Raw genomic sequence first — 17,191 nt, 5'->3', positions numbered from 1 at the left:
TTGAGTTTATTTTTGTGCATGGTGTGAGAAAATGATCTAGTTTCATTCTTCTGCATGTTGCTGTCCAGTTCTCCCAACACCATCTGTTAAAAAGGCTGTCTTTTTTCCATTGGATATTCTTTCCTGCTTTGTCAAAGATCAGTTGGCTGTATCAATTATACATTTTCTTGAAATAAATGGAAAACATTTTTTTTCAGGAAAGAAAGACAAGTTATAAACAAAAAGAACAAAATGTAAATTACAGAACTGAAAAATATAATAATGGGGGAAAACCTTATTGTATGGGCTTCATAGTAGAGTGGAGATGACAGCATCAGTGAACTTCAGAACAAAACAATAGAATGCATCCAATCTAAACAACAGAAACAATAGGCTGCAAAAAAATGAACAGAGCATCAGGGACCTCTGGGACAGTTAATAACAAAGATCTAACATTCAATAGTTGGAGTCCCAGAATGCAAGGGAAAAGCAGGCTAAAAGAGTATTTGAAGAAAGAATGGCTGAAACTTCCCAAATTTGACCAAAGATGCAGCCTACAGATTTAAGAAGCTAAGCAAAACCCAAACAGGATAAATCCAAAGAAATCCATGCCAAGATGTGTATTTGAAAACCAAAAACAAAGAAAAGTCTTAAAAGCAGGCAGAGAGAGAAAAACAATGCATTATCTATAGGGGAACACTGACTCAAATGGCAGCAGTTTTGTATCTGAAATCATGGAGACCAGAAGGAAATGGAACAGTAATTTTCAAGTGCTGAAAGAAACGATATGTCAATAGAATTCTATATCTGGTGAAACTCTCCTTTAGAAACAAAAGGAAATAAAAGCGTTCTAAGACAAGGGAACACTAAAAGAATTTGTTGTTGTTGAAACTATCCATAAAAATTGGGTAAAGGGAGTTCCTCTAGCAGAAAGGAAATAATGAAAGAAGGAATTTGGGGGCATCAGGAAGAAAGAAGGAACAAAGAACAAAAATCTGAGTACATACAACAGACAATTCTTTTGCTCATGAGGTTTAGAAATAATATTTGATAATTAAAACAAAAATTATAATACCATTCAATACTCAAGGCAATGGTGTGTAAAAGAGGGGAAAGTTGGGGTGCCTGGATGGCTCAGCTGGTTAAGTGTCCAACTCTTGGTTTTGGCTCAAGTTGTGATCTCGCAGTTTGTGAGTTCAAGCCCTATATCAGGCTCCATGATGACAGCGCAGAGTCTGCTTGGGATTCTCTCTCTCCTCTCTCACTGCCCCTCCCCCTCAAAATAAATAAATAAACTTAAAAAATATTATAAAGAAATCAAAAGGAAATCCTAAAAAATATTCAAGTAACTTGCAGGAAGACAAGAAAAGAGAAACAGAGCAAGAGAACCAAAGGAAACAAACAGAAAACAAACAACAAAATAGCAAACTTAAGTAGTAACATCAACAAGTACCTTAAATGTAATGGTCGAACTACACCATTCAAAGACAGATTGTCAGAATGGATAAATTCACTCCAAATTCAAAAACACAGGTAGATTGGGGTGCCTCAGTGGCTCACTCAGTTAGGCCTCCGACTCTTGACTTCTGCTCAGGTCATGATCTCATGACGGCTCGTAAGTTCAAGCCATGCATCAGACTCCATGTTGCTAATGCCTGCTTTGGATTCTGTCTCCCTCTCTCTCTGTCCCTCCCCTGCTCTTTGTCTCTCTCAAAATAAACAAATAAACATTTTAAGAAATTTAAAAAAAGCACAGATAGGTTGGGGTGCCTGGGTGGCTCAGTCTATTAAGCATCCAACTCTTGATTTCATGATTCATGAGATAGAGCCCTGAGTTGGGCTCTATGCTGAGCATGGAGCCTGCTTGGAATTCTCTCTCCTTCTCTATCTGCCCCTCCCCAACTGGCACTCTCTCTCGTTCTCAAAGTAAATTTAAAAACAACAACAAACAAAGCACAGGTAGGTTGAAAGTGAAAGGATGGGAAAAGATGTATCATGCAAACATTAATCAAAAAAAGCAAAAGTGATTCTGTTATCTGATAAAATAAACTTCAGACTTTTGAGGCAAAAGAAAATTTCCAGAGCTGGAGGGGGACCTTACATAATGATAAAATTCTTCCAAGAAGACAAAATTATCCTAAATGTGTATGGACCAAACAACAGTGCCTTAAAATACACAAAGCAAAAACTGATAGAACTGGAAAAGGAAACAGACAAATTCACAATTATAGTTGGGGACTTCAACCTTTCCCTCTCAGTAACTGATACAACCATTGGACTGATATGAAATCAGCTAGGATTCAGAAGATCTGAACAACACAATCACCCAGCAGGATTTAGCTAACATCTATAGAAGACTCATCCAACAACAGACTATACATTTAAAAATACTTTTTGAAACATTTTCTGATAGTTTAGATTATACCCTGGTCAAAAATTTTAAAAAAAAAGATCTTCAATGAAGTTAAAAGAATTAAAATCATACCAACTGAATTCTTTGGCCATAATGAAATTGAACTATAAATCAATAACAGAAAGATGGCAGGAAAATCTCTAAAACACAAGGAAATTAGACAATACATTCCTGAATATTCTATGAGTTGAAGAGGAAGACTCAAAGTATCTAAACAAAACAAAACTACACAGAGGGGTGGCTGGCTCAGTTGGTAGAGTGTGAAACTCTTGATCAGTTGTCAGTTCTAGCCCCACATTGGGTATGGAGATTACTTAAAAATATAATCTTAAAAAATAAATATTCAGAACTGAATGAAAGTGGATACCTAATATATCAAAACATGTAAGATGTAGCTGATTACTGATGCAGTGATGAGAGGGAAGTTTATAGCACTAAATACTTCTATTTGCAATGAGGAAACATAAATCAACAACCTAAGTTCTTCCCTTGAGAAACTAGACAAAGAAGAGCAAAAACAAACCCAAAGCAAGCAGAAACAAGGAAATAATAAAGAAATGAGCAGAAATTAATGAAATTGAAAACAGACAAAAATCAATGAAACAAAAAGTTTGTTGCTTGAAATAAGATTGATACATTTATAGCAAGACTGAAAGAACCCAAATAAAATAGAGAGAAGACACAAATCACCAATATCAGAAATGAAGTGGGAAATATCACCATTAAAAAGTTAATAAGGAAATAAATACTCTCATAAATTTCTTTTTTTTTAATGTTTTATTTATTTTTGAGAGAGAGAGAGAGGCAGCATGAGCAGGGGAGGGTCAGAGAAAGAGGGAGACCCAGAATCTGAAGACAGTCTCCAGGACTCGAACCCACAAACCGGGAGATCATGACCTGAGCCGAAGTTGGACGCTTTACTGACTGAGCCACCCAGGCGCCCCTACTCTCATAAATTTCAAAACTTCGAAGATATAGGCCAATTCCTTGAAAATCATGAACTACTGAAACCTAACCACAACAAAATAGACACTGAATAACTACACAATCATAAAATAAATTGAATGCAAAACTAAAAGACTCCCCACACCACCTTCCAAAAACCAAAAACTCTACATGGTGGGAATGTGTCAAAGGGACAGAAGAGCCAGTTGGAAGGGCCCCCAATAGCAATGAAATTAAGTAGTATTACTTTATAACCTAAAATGCATTTCTAAGAGTTCGTTTAAATAAACGACTGAATAAATAAATAAAAGAGGGAGAAGACATCAATCTCTCATCCAGAATAATTTCCAATTCTGTATATGGATATTATGCCCTCAAGGAGGGGGAACATAACTCCCTACTATTTAAGTATGGGCTGCACATAGTGACTTCTTTCTAAAGATTACAGTATGGAAGGGGGGGGGTACAAGTAAATTTATAGTGGAAAAACCTAACAAACAATACCTCACCCAGGAGATCAAGGTCAATATCAACAGTGATCATTCACATTCACAGTATATCTCGAATATAATGTGATGAAAATGGCACTTTACCCCTGTGGTCTTCCTCCCCCAAACCCATAACCTCAGTCTAGTCCTGAGAAAAACATAAGACACGTTCCAGTGGAGGAAAATCCTACAAAACACCTGATCAGTATTCCTCAAAGCTATCAATGTCATCAAAAATAAAGGAAGTCCGAGAAACTCTTAGTCAGGAGGAACCTAAGGAAATATGACAGCTAAATGTAATATGATGTTCTGGATGGTGGAATCCTGGAACAGAAAAGGGTGTTAGATAAAAAATTAAGGTACTTTGCGCAAAATGTGGACCTTGGTTAATAATAATGTATCAATATTTTTCATTAGTTATAATGAATATACCATATTAACTTAAGATGGGTACAAGATATAGGGAAACTATCTGTACCATCTTCTCAATTTTTCTGTAAATCTAAACTGTTCTAAAAAGTTAAGTCTATTGCTTAAAAACTCCCCCCACCTCCAAAAAAAATACTCAGGCTCAGATAGTTTCACTAGAGAATTCTACCAAATGTGTAAAGAATTAATACCTATTTTACACAATCACACAATCTCTTCCAGGAAATAGAAGAAGATACTTCCCAACTAATTTTATAAAGCTAGTATTACCCAGATAACAAAACAAAGATAATACAAGGAAAGAATACAACAGGCCAAAATCTCTCATAAAAAGAATTATGAATCATGACCAGGTAGGATTTACCCTAGGTATATGAAGCTGGTTCAATATTCAAACATCAATCAGTGTAACCCACTATATCAACAAGCTGAAGAACACAAATCATATGACCATATCAATTTGATACAGAAATCCAGCACTGATACATGATAAAACTCTCAGCGAGTTAGAAATAGAGAGGAAATACCTAAATTTGATGATAGCATCTACAAAAAAGTTTAGAGCTAACATCATACTTAATAATGAAAGAATGAAAAGTTTTCCCCCTAAGACTGAGAACAAGGCAAGGAAGTCTGCTCTCACTAACTCTTATCCAACATAATACAGGAAGTTCTAGGTACTGCAATAGGCAAGAAAAAGAATTAAAAGTAGATGGATTAGAAAGAGGAAATAAAACTACCTCTATTTGCAAATAACATGATTCTCCATATGGAAAATCCCAAGAAGTCTACAAAAAGATCTCCAACAGGGGCATCTGGATGGCTTAGTTGGTTAAGCATCTGACTCTTGATCTCAGCTCAGGTTATGATCTCAGAGTTTGTGAGTTCAAGCCCCACATCAGGCTCTGTGCTGACAGTGTGGAACCTGCTTGGGATTCTCTCTCTCCCTGCCCCTCTCCCGCTCACTCTCTCTCTTTCAAAGTAAATAAATAAACTTTTTAAAAAAGCATTAAAAAATAAAATAAGGGTCACTTGGGTGGTTCAGTCCATTAAGTATCCAACTTCTGCTTAGGTTATTATCTTGCGGTTTGTGAATTCGAGCCCTGCATCCGGCTGGGTGCTGATCACTCAGAGCCTGGAGCCTGCTTTGGATTCTGTGTCTCCCTCTCTCTCTGCCCCTCCCAGGTTTGCGCTCTGTCTCTGTCTCTCTCTCTCAAAAATAAACATTAAAACATTGTTTAAATAAAATAAAACTCTTACATGAATGTTCATAGAAGCCTTATTTATAATAGGCAAAAACTAGAATCAGCCTAGATGTCCTCCTATGGGTTAATGGTCAGATAAACTGTGGACCACGGATAGTACTCTATCCATACTGTAGAGTACTACTTAGCAACAAAAAGAGAATGAACTATCAATACCCATGACAACTTGGGTCAGTTTCTAGAGAATTACACTAAAGTGTAAAAAGCATCCTATATGATTCTACTTATATAAACTAACTTTAAGTTTATTTATTTATTTTTGAGACACACACAGACAAAGAGAGACAGAGAGAGAGAGAGAGAGAACACAAGCAGAGGAGGGGAAGATAGAGGGAGACATAGAATCTGAGGCAGGCTCCAGGCTCTGAGCTGTCAGCACAGAGTCCCACGTGACTTGAACTCATGAACTGTGAGATCACACCCTGAGCTGAAGTCAGATGCTTAAACAACTGAGCCACCCAGGTGCCCTTATTTATGTAAAAAAAATTTTTAAGTGACAACATTTTTTAAATAAATAGTTTATAGTGAAGCTGGTTTCCAACAACACCCAGTGCTCATCCCAACAAGTGCCCTCCTTCATGCCCATAAGCGACAACATTTTTAAAATAGAGAAAAGATGGATCCCAGAGTAAGGGACTTGGGGCTTGAGGTAGGGCAGGAAGGAAGTGGAGATCATTTAAAGGGGCAATATGAAGATGATTCTTGTGGTGTTGAAATATTCATATCCTGACTCTGGTAGTGGATACATAAGCCTACACGAGTGATAAAGTTATACAGAATTTAATGAATACTATACTATAATCACATGCACACACTTGAGTATCAGTAAAACTAGGGAAATCTGCATAAGATCGGTAGATTCTAGCCATGTCAATTACCTGGCTGTGCTGACAGCTCAGAGCCTCCAGCCTGCTTCACATTCTGTGTCTTCCTTTCTCTCTGTCCTTCCCCTGCCCTGTTCACATTCTGTCTGTGTGTTTCTCTCTCTCTAAAAAAATAAATAAATAAAAATAAATTTAAAAAGAAGATAAATAATAGTATACAAAAGGAAGAGAAAGGAATTTGAAGACAGTTAAGAAAAACAAGGAAGAGAGATAGTGTAAGAAATGCCTGCTTGCACCTCTGAATTTTGGAAGTATGGATAACATACTCAGTTGCTAAAAGTAGTGAAATTCCCTTGGGGCGACTGGGTGGCTCAGTCAGTTAAGCAACCAACTCCAGCTCAGGTCATGATCTCATAGCTTGTAAGTTCGAGTCCTACGTCGTTGGGCTCTGTGCTGATAGCTCAAAGCCTGGAGCCTGCTTCACATTCTGTGTTCTCTCTCTCTCTCTGCCCCTCCCCTGCTCTCTCTGTCTCTCTCTTTCCTAGAAATAAAAATTAAAAAAAAAAGAAATAAGTAAAAATATTTAAAAAAATGAATAAACATTTAAAAAACGTTTAACAAAAAGTACTGAAATTCCCTCATCATGTATTGTCTACATTTGATTTCTGATTCTTAAAACAGCCCATCTACTTGTATTATAGGTATAGAGCTCTGGATGCATCTGGATCTAATTTGATGGAATTCTCTCCATTTTAAGATGGGGATATCTTATTCCCCTGACTTTCAGTGTACAACTCAAGCAGTTTTAAATGTTTCTGGCAATGATTAATTTACTTTTGATTTGTCATGTGCAATGCTGCAATTATAGGTTTCCCTTCCAATCTTTTGACTGTGCTTCTTTTTTTTTTTTTTTTTATTTTTTATTTATTTCTAGTAGAGAGAGAGAGACAGCGTGAGCAGGGGAGGGCCAGAGAGAGAGGGAGTCACAGACTGAAACAGGCTCCAGGCTCTGAGCTGGCAGTCAGCACAGAGCCCGACGCGGGGCTCGAACCCACGAACCGCGAGATCATGACCTAAGCGAAAGTCGGACGCTTAACCGACTAAGCCACCCAGGCGCCCCCTTTTGACTGTGCTTCTTGACGTAAATGGTTTACCTTGAAAACGGTCTAGTGTTTCATAAATGTATCCACATAAGGAATGATCAAAAAGCAATTCCTCCTAGTTTTCATCTTCCTTGTCAGTGATCAGTCATTTGCCAAAAGTTGTTCTTTGATGTCCTTGAATCTCTTGTTTCTACTTCTGAGATCATATTAAGAACCAATGGTTGGAAGCTGATTAGAAATAGCTTTGTGGTGAGGTGCCCGGGTGGCTCAGGCAGTTAAGTGCCTGACTTCTGCTCAGGTCATGATCTCAGGGTTAATGAATTTGAGCCCTGCATTGGGCTCTCTGCTGTTAGCACAGAGCCCACTTTGGATCCCCATTCCTCTTCTCTCTCTCTCCCCCTCTCATGCTCGCCCTCTCTTTCAGAAGTAACTAAGCATTTAAAATAAACTAGTAAAAACATAAATAAAGGAAATAGCTTTGTGGCAAAGTGTTCCCCAGCTCAGCTGCATATTATGATCTACAGCCTTTTATTTTTTTTAAATAATTTTCTTATGCTTATTTATTTTGGAGAGAGAGAAAGAGAAAGACAGAGAGTGAGCAGGAGAGGAGCAGAGAGAGAGAGAGAGGGAGAGACAGAATCCCAAGCAGGCTCCAGGCTCTGAGCTGTCAGCACAGAGCCTGTTGCGGGGTTCGAACCTACGATCCGCAAGATCATGACCTGAGCTGAAGTCAGAGGCTTAACCGACTGAACTACTGAGGTACCCCATCTACAGCCTCTTTTAAAACATCTGATGCTAGAAACTTCCCCACACTTAATAGTAATAATATCTAATTTAATCCCATTAACCACTGTATGAAGTAAAACTTCACTGACATTATCCTCCTTTTACAGATGAAGAGAATGTGCAGAAAAGATAAGCGACTTGCCTAAGGACACACATAGTAAGCCCGCGCGCTGGAATGTGAACCCAGGCAATCTGAATCCAGAATCTATACTCTTGACCTCGACTCCTCTTGTAGTTCCTAAATCAGTCTCGGGGGTGGGGTGGGGGGGTGGGGGGGTTGGTGTCTGAGCACCTCTTAGCTTATATAAAACAAACAAATCTCCACACTGTGAGGTTTGGGGACCTCTAGGTTAAACACTATTTTTCTGGAGGGGCGTGTGCTCAGTCTGGTGTTAACAGCTTCTAACTGACTGACCGGCTTGTCCTGAAATAGGTACCATCTGTTGTGGTTAAGTATTTTACGTACATCTTCCCCTTACAACTGCCCTTCCAGGTAAATATTATTATCCTCATTTTATAGATGAAGAAACGGAGGCTCAGAGTTTATAAGCTGATCCAGGTTGCTCTCAGCAAGCAAGAGGCCACATTTAAACCCTGAAGCCTGGTGGGGGGGGGGGAGGGGGTGGCGGGCGCAGAGGGGGTGCCTTGGTGGTTCAAAGCGTCCAACTTTGGCTCTGGTCATGATCTCCAAGTTCATGAGTTCAAGCCCAGAATCAGGCTCTGTGCTGACAGGGCGGAGCCTGCTTTGAATTCTCTTTCTCCCTCTCTCTCTGCCCCTCCTCCACTAACTCTCTCTCTCTCTCTCTCTCAAAATACATAAACTTAAAAATATATATAAACTCTGAAGCCCAAGCTCTTAACAGTACTGCCTCTTTCATGAAAGGTCGACCAGTCAATCTGGATCAACTGGTTAGAGCACCTGCTCTGAGGTATTAGCAAAGTGTTCCCAGAGGTGCTTTGCGATTTTTCAAAGCAGGACCATAAATGTGATTAGTCTTCAAGACTCCAGGGGAAAATTGTAACGGTGGAGCCTCAGGCACTGCGATAAATCCATCGGAATGATTAGTGGGGGCCAGGAGGTCTGCTCAGCACCTACCAGATCACAGCACCTCAGTGGATGTGCAGCCGGTGGGTCCCCGCTCAGCCCATCCCACAAAGCTTCCCTGTCGTGAAACAGTAACAATGAGTCGGACTTATCTTGGTCAGTCCTCACTCTTCCACTTCCTTCTTCGGATCTACCAAGAAACTTTGCCATGTGCCATAGAACATGGAATGCAGAAGCTTTGAAAAGAAATGTTCTGGGTATGATTGTTAATGTTTGCCCAATTTAAATACAACACTGTTCATCGTATCGTATATAATGATGAAACTCATTAACTGCATAATAGCTTCATGCTCCCTGGTCTAAAATACAGAATAGCCTCAATATTAAAAATTAAAGTCAATCCATCAAAATCTAATGGCTAAGTAGGGATATTAAAAAGTAAGAGGCATTATTTGAATCCATGTAAAACTGTCATGGGATTCATGAAAATAATTGGCAAATTCTGATACAGGACAGAGCCTGAGGTAAAAATAAAATCTCATGCAGACCAAATCACAGATCTGTGATGTCTATTTAGTATAGGGGCTCACCTAATTACACCTGAGTCTCAGCTTGATTGAGTCATTAGCCCCTCCCCCCCTCTAAGCCAGCTCTCTCTCAAGATCCCCGGATGCACTTGGACTGATCTGAACTTGGAGTGATCCAGACTGTTAGTTACATCATCCAGGGGCTCCCCGTGTTGACTTTGTCTTCAGCTATTTGTAAGATTTTAACCATTCTAAAGCCTTCCTGGTTGGATTTCTGCCTACCTTAGCGAAGAAGCTTCTATTGCTATTTGTTTTTAAAACTTGCTTCCGTTTTACATCATTGGCATACTGTGTCTTCACATTAACTAAACAGTAAACGAAGTACTGAATATTCAGTCTTGGTAGATTTACATGACTCATTGTTTATATTAGTTTAATACTACCCTCAAGGAGTAGTTCAGGGTTTTCTCCTTATTCTTCAGGGAATTATATTTGATGGCTCATGAATTCTTGCTCATTTATCAGTTCCTTTAATCACACTACTGTTCTCCCGAGTGGCTCAGTCACTTAGGCGTCCAGCTCCTGATATCAGCTCAGGTCTTGGTCTTAGGGTCTTGAGTTCAAGCCCAGAACTGGGCTCCGCACTGGGTGTGGAGTCTACTTAAAAAAAAAAAATCACAGTAGTGTTCTAAAGGCATAAGAAAAAAGAACATATCACATTTAAAAGTGGAAAGAAATCTTTTATTTTATTCCCTAGTTTATATTTTTTAATTACAAACAAAATTTTTTAATGTTTATTTTTGAGACAGGGACAGAGCATGAGCAGGGGAGGGGCAGAGAGAGAAGGAGACAGAATCTGAAGCAGGCTCCAGGTTCTGAGTTATTAGCACAGCGCCTGATGTGGGCCGGAACTCACAAATCGTGAGATCATGACCTGAGCCAAAGTCAGACAGATGCTTAACCGACTGAGCCACCCAGGCACCCCTTTTTAATATTCTTTAATGTTTATTTATTTTTAAGAGAGAGAGCCAGAGTGCAAGTGGGAGAGGGGCAGAGAGAGGGAGACACAGAGTCCAAAGCAGTCTCCAGGCTCCGAGCTGTCAGCACAGAGTCCAAAGTGGAGCTTGAACCCACAGACTGGTGAGATCATGACCTGAGCCGAGGTCGGTCAGCTAACTGACTGAGCCACCCAGGCACCTCTACTCCCTAGTTTAAAAGAGGAATATAGATTTGGTCCTTTTAAATTATACTTTTCCCTTAAAAAGTTTATATTCTATTTTATAATTATAAAGTAATATATGCTCATGTTAGAGCATTGAGAGATAAAAGAGAAAAGTACTACCACATAGAACTCTACTACTCAAGGATAATCTCATTTGAAATTTGTGGTTTATTCAAAGTGATTTTTGCCTTCTGCACACTATTTTTATTGAACTATACTCATAACGGACACCCAGTTTTGTATCCAGATTTATTTCAATTTTTATTTAAGATTTTATTTTTAGGTAATTTCTACACCCAACATGGGGCTCAAATTCATAACCCGAAGAGCAAGAGTTGCATGCTCCATCGACTGAGCCAGCCAGGTGCCCCTGTATCGAGGTTTATTTTAAAAGTTTATTTTTGAGAGAAGAAGCACATGTAGGAGTGGGGGAATGACAGAGAGAGGGAGACAGAATCCAAAGCAGGATCTGTGCTGAAAGCAGAGAGCCCGATGTGGGTCTCAAACTCATGAACTGTATGATCATGACCTGAGCTGAAGCTGTTGCTTAACCCACTCAGCCACCTAGGTACCCCCCGACCTTGTATCCAGCTTTTTAAACTTCACATTATAGAAAGTATTTTCCCATATTCTTTAAGTAATATTTTAAAGAAACAGGATATTCTGTTGAACAAATAGATAATAATTGGCATAAGCATTCAAACCTTGTCAGTTTAGTTTGCACACCAGGGAGCCATCTTGAATTCTTGCATGTCGCCCATCACATCTAATCTTCCAAAGAAGACCTGTCAATTCTTCCTATATATGTCTATGTTTATTCCTTCTCTATCATTCTCACACTAGTTCAGGACCTTGTAATCTCCTAACTGATTTCCTTTTCTTTCCTAACTGATTTCTATGCTCCAATTTACCTTACGTACCACCAGCTCTTTGGCTTATGCCACTTGCTTTTTTTTTTTTTTTTTAATTTTTTAAATGTTTTTTACTGGTTTCTGAGAGAAAGAGAGAGTGTGAGCAGCAGAGGGTCAGATAGAGAGGGAGACACAGAATCTGAAGCAGGCTCCAGGTTCTGAGCTATCTGTCAGCACAGAACCCGACGTGGGGCTTGAACCCACGAACTGTGTGATCATGACCTGAGCCGAAGTCAGACGCTTAACCCACTGAGCCACCCAGCTGCCACTTATGCCACCTACTTGAACACCATACCGTGATGGTTTTTTTATAGGATAAAATCCAACATTTTTAGCAGGCCCTCTGGCCTTCCAAATTTTAATCCAACCTATCTTTTCTGCTGAATTTTAGTGACTTCCCCACAAAGATTTTCAGCTCTAGTCAGACTAGTTCATTCAGTTTTCCACAATCACACCTTAAATGTTATTCTCACTTTGTTCCTTTCCATATGCTGTTCCCACAGCTATAATGCCTTTCCTTCCATTTCATCAAAATCTTACTCATCCACCAAGGAATCCCCATATCCAGTCTGTTGGAAGTCTGAAAGGATTCCCTAATAAATAGCATCTCTTTTCTCTGCCCAGATTAAGAAATTTGAGAAATGAAATGGAGTAGATATGGAGGCCGAGATATTGAAAACCTTACAGTGGCTTTATTGATAAAGAAGGGTTGGGGCGCCTGGGATGGCTCAGTCAGTTAAACATTCGACTTCAGCTCAGGTCATGATCTCACGGTTCATGGACTCAAGCCCTGTTTCAGGCTCAACTGACAGCTCAGAGCCTGGAGCCTGCTTCGGGTTCTGTGTCTCCCTCTCTCTCTGCCCCTCCCCTGGTCGTACGCCATCTCTTTCTCTCAAAAATAAGTGTTAAAGAAATAAAGAAAAAGAGTTGAGGGCTTAATTCAGTGTGAGGGTCAGATGGAAAGAAGAAAGCAGAACCACTCACTCACTTGGTCTTGAGCAGTGCTTAGAGCTTAGTCATTGCCAAGGGAGACTGAAGAGAACTGTTGCTCTCTGTAGCAGCTCACTCTCAAGAAGAAGGGCTGAGATAGATGCTTTTCATAGGTAGAAAAATATCAGGATTGAAGAAAAGGCTTCCACAATTTAAGGATCTATTGCTACGAACTGATACCAGCTTTTTAACACCAAATATCTCCCAAATGCACCCACTTCCGTCCTCAAATGCCACCATCATCTATTGCCTGGACTGAAGCAATTGGCCACAGTGGGTCTTCCACACCCTCTCTGGAGCTCTGCTAGCAATCATTCCCCACATTGAGGCCAGAATAGCATTTTTAAGATGAATCTGATAGTAAACCTTCTTCCTAAATCCTTTCAATAGATTATCACTACTCTTGGGATCAAGACCAAAGTCCTTGTTCACTAGACCCTGACAGTCTGGCTCGTCTTTTCTTGTTCTTCCCTTTGGCCCCTCACTTTCGCTCCACCTCTAGGGGCCTTAAAAGAAATTTTTTTTTAAGTTGCCATGTTTACTGCTACTTCAAGAGCCTTTCTTGTGCTGTTCCCTTTGGCAGAAACGCTCACTCCCTTCACTTTTCCTTTTTACTTTTCTTTTTTTCCTAGTTGACTCCTACTTGCTTGTAAATCCAAGCCACCACATCCCTCTCTCAGAGAACTCTTCCCTGCCTGCTCCTTTATGCCCTCATAGTTCCCTCTGCTTCCTTCATACAACTTACCATGAGTAATTATTAAATAAGTGTGATCACTTGATTAATGTTTACTTCCCTCATAGGCTCCCAGAGGATCCATGGGCCATGTCTGTTTCACCAGCAATTAGCACAGTACCCAGACCTCAGAGACACCCGATAAATATTTAGTGAATAAACAAAAGCCCAGCTCAACTTGAACTTCCTCTGTTAAGCCAGAAATGTTCTCTCCCTCCTCTGAAATCCTATGGCTCTTGAGCTCCCTACCTCTCTCTCCCATGGCATTTTTGGCACACTGCCCAGTAGAGTGTCTAATTGTCCCTGTCTTATCTCCCCAGCTAGATGGTGAATGCCTGTGGGCCAGGGATCGCAGCTTCCCCACAACTATAACTCTCTCAGTGGCCAGCCCAATTTCCAGCACTTACTTGACATGTGCATAGTAACAATTTATTCAAAGAATTAATAAAGATGTTGGCTTTTCCTCCTCTGTCTGTAGCAGTGTTGGTAGCGATGGGAGGAAGTTATAATTCCCTGATGTCTGGCAATGCAACAGAGACTGCATTTTATAGGTTGGAGCTAGGAAAAGATATTAGGATGTTGTCTTTTTATTGCAAGAACATCTTCTCTGCCAATTTGCTTGGCAGAGCAAAGACTTTTCTGTAAACACAGCAACTGGTTCTAATTTTATGCAAAAAGAGGAAAATATCACCCCAACGCTGCAGATTCACATGAAGCTGAGCTGTTTTTTTTTTTACAAATAGTTTATTGTCAAATTAGTTTCCACATAACACCCAGTGCTCATCCCCACGAGTGCCCTCCTCCATGCCCATCCCCCCCCCCTCCCCCCCACATCCATCAGTCCTCAGTTTTTGTCAGCATTCAAGAGTCTCTCATGGTTTGCCTCTCTCCCTTTCCCCCACCATTTCCGCCCTTCTTCTCCCCCTTGTTCCTCCGTCAAGTTCCTCCTAATCCTCCTATACGTGCAAACATATGATATTTGTCCTTCTCTGCCTGACTTATTTCGCTCAGCATAACACCCTCAAGGTCCTGAGCTGTTTTAACTTATTCCTTTGAGTTATATTGTATTCATTTGCTCATGATCATATGCATTCTCATTGCAACTGTAACTCTTTCAACCTTCAACTTTTCACGCATCATCATAGTGGACAATATGGGGGCAAGACCCTTAGCAGCGTGGAATCATCCGGCCAGAGCCAAGGGTGTGGGTGAACACCCCGGGCACGCCACGCCGGGCAAGGCCTGCTTGCAGGGGAGTGCTATGATTCCTGAGCTTTGTCAAGCATTTACCCTGAGGCACGGCTTGCTGAGAAAGTGCTGAGTCAAGGAAGCAAGATGCAGACAGAGTCGCAAAGAGACCAAGGCGGAAGATAGTGAACTGATAAGTATAGCTGACCCCTGAGATGGTTGCCTGGTGGGGTGAAGAGGGTGGTGTGAGGAACAAGGTACAGTGAGTGTGAGGCCCTTGGTGTAGTAAACCAAGTCCATGAATTTGGGACATCCAGTGGACACCCCGCTGAGAGCCAGGTTGTAGGAGGGCTGGGACAGTCCCTGAAGGGTTCCAGGAGAGACCACTGATGCATCCCTCCTTTGAGATGCTTACCGCTTGGTTCTTTGCAGCTGGTCAAACACACAATGGACTTGAAGGACTTTAAATAACACATGGGAAAGTATAGATCGGGACACACCTCTCAAGCCTGCAATCCTGGGTAAAATAAGAAGACAGTATGTCTAAGCTTCCACCAGAACAGGAATGCCTAAGTGGAGGGGAAGGTTAGGGAAAATCATCGCACAGTATGCATTTCCCTCCTGCTCATAAACTTTGCCCTCCCTCACTATCTGGCTCTGTTTGCCCTCTGGTGGTCTTCTACCTGGATTACACTTCCTCAGCACCTTCACAATGGGGCTGGCTTTTAAGTGGTTTTGTTTGTTTCACCCTAAGCCCTGTCTCTCTACTGACTCTTAGCTCCATGCTCTGTGTCCTTAAGCCTTTCGCCCCCTCCTCAAGACCAGGCGAAACCAATTCATGTCTGGATAAGGAGTGTGCCTACTCGCCAATGACATTGAACTACAGACGCTGTTCAGAGTGAGGTAAACACATTCTTGCTCTTTGGGAGTACATGAGCTAAAATAAGACATGCATACATAGAACAGACTTAACAACTGGCTACAAAGGCAGTGAAAAGATAAACAGTGTGAGAGGCTGGCTCAGTCAGAGGAAGAGTAAGACTCTTGATCTTGGGGTTGTGAGTTTGAGTCCTACATTGGGTATAGAGATTACTTTAAAGAAAAAAAAACTTAAAAAAAAAGAAAAGATATATACTGTGGAAATCAAAGTGTTAGCATCACTGATAATACTTCCTGTACACATTCTTCCTAATCCACTTGGGACCTCAAGCATCACCCTATGAGGAGGACTCCTAATTCTCTGTTGCAAACTCACTACCTTACTCAATTTGAGATTAGAACCTGTGACTGTGTCTGGTCTCTGCTTGAATATCTCACTCTTCAGGATGGGAACTTTCCAAACTGAATTCCCCACTCTTTTCCTGGCCTTTCCCTTCTTGGCTGGTTATACTGTACCTATCCCAACCATGGACTTTATTTTAGCATTTTACAGATTGTAAAACCTGTCCTCACACATGAGCTCATTAATATTCCCGGTGGCAGAGGCTTGGAGCCTTGCAGCATCAACCTTAACTCCATTTCTTTGCCATCCCTTTTCTCAAATTTTCTACCTGTGTCCTTGGTTTGATCTACAAATAGTGTAATTGTCATTATTGTTTTTTTGCCCTCCTTGAGAAAAAAATAATGAGCTCATTTAGGTACTTGAAGAGAGCCAAAGGGATTTTGGAAACTGAGGTATCTGCCATTGAGCTTGGGCAGTGCTGAAAATTCAAAACAGAGCCCCAGTGAAATGCAAGACTTACTAATATAATGGAAGATAAGTGGGTTGTGTGAAGTGATTCCTGTTTATTTTTTAAAAAGTTTTTAAGTTTATTTATTTACTTTGAGAGACACAGTGCAAGTGGGGGGGGGGGGACAGAGAGAGACAGGGGGAGAGAGAGAATCTAAAGCAGGCCACACTGTCCATGCAGAGCCTAATGTGGGGCTTGAACTCATGAACTCTGAGATCATGCCCTGAGCTGGGGTCAGCCATATAACTGCCTGAGCCACCCAGGTACGCCAAGGTCGTTCTTATTTATTGATTTGATGCACATATAACATCTATGTAATAAAATCCCATTTGATTAAAAAAAAGTAGTTTAGTAGACGCTTTTACAAATTAAATTGCACCTCTCATATTTACCCTCCTGGCAGTAGATATACGCACACTAGACTAATTCCCTGCTCTATCTCTACTCCCTTTTTTTGGGTGGGAGATATTTTGCTCCTAGAAACCCCTCCAAACTGCACTGAGAAGTTGCATTAAATTCAATATCTACATTTTTTTTATTTTAATTTTTAAAATATTTATTTATTTTAGAGAGACAGAGCACAAGCGGGGGAGGGTCAGAGAGAGAGAGAGAG

This window comes from Hyaena hyaena, unplaced genomic scaffold (genome assembly GCF_003009895.1).
Source record: "Hyaena hyaena isolate Hyena2069 unplaced genomic scaffold, ASM300989v1 scaffold_17, whole genome shotgun sequence".
In the NCBI taxonomy this organism is placed as follows: Eukaryota; Metazoa; Chordata; class Mammalia; order Carnivora; family Hyaenidae; genus Hyaena; species Hyaena hyaena.
Note: the sequence above shows the minus strand (reverse complement) of the source record.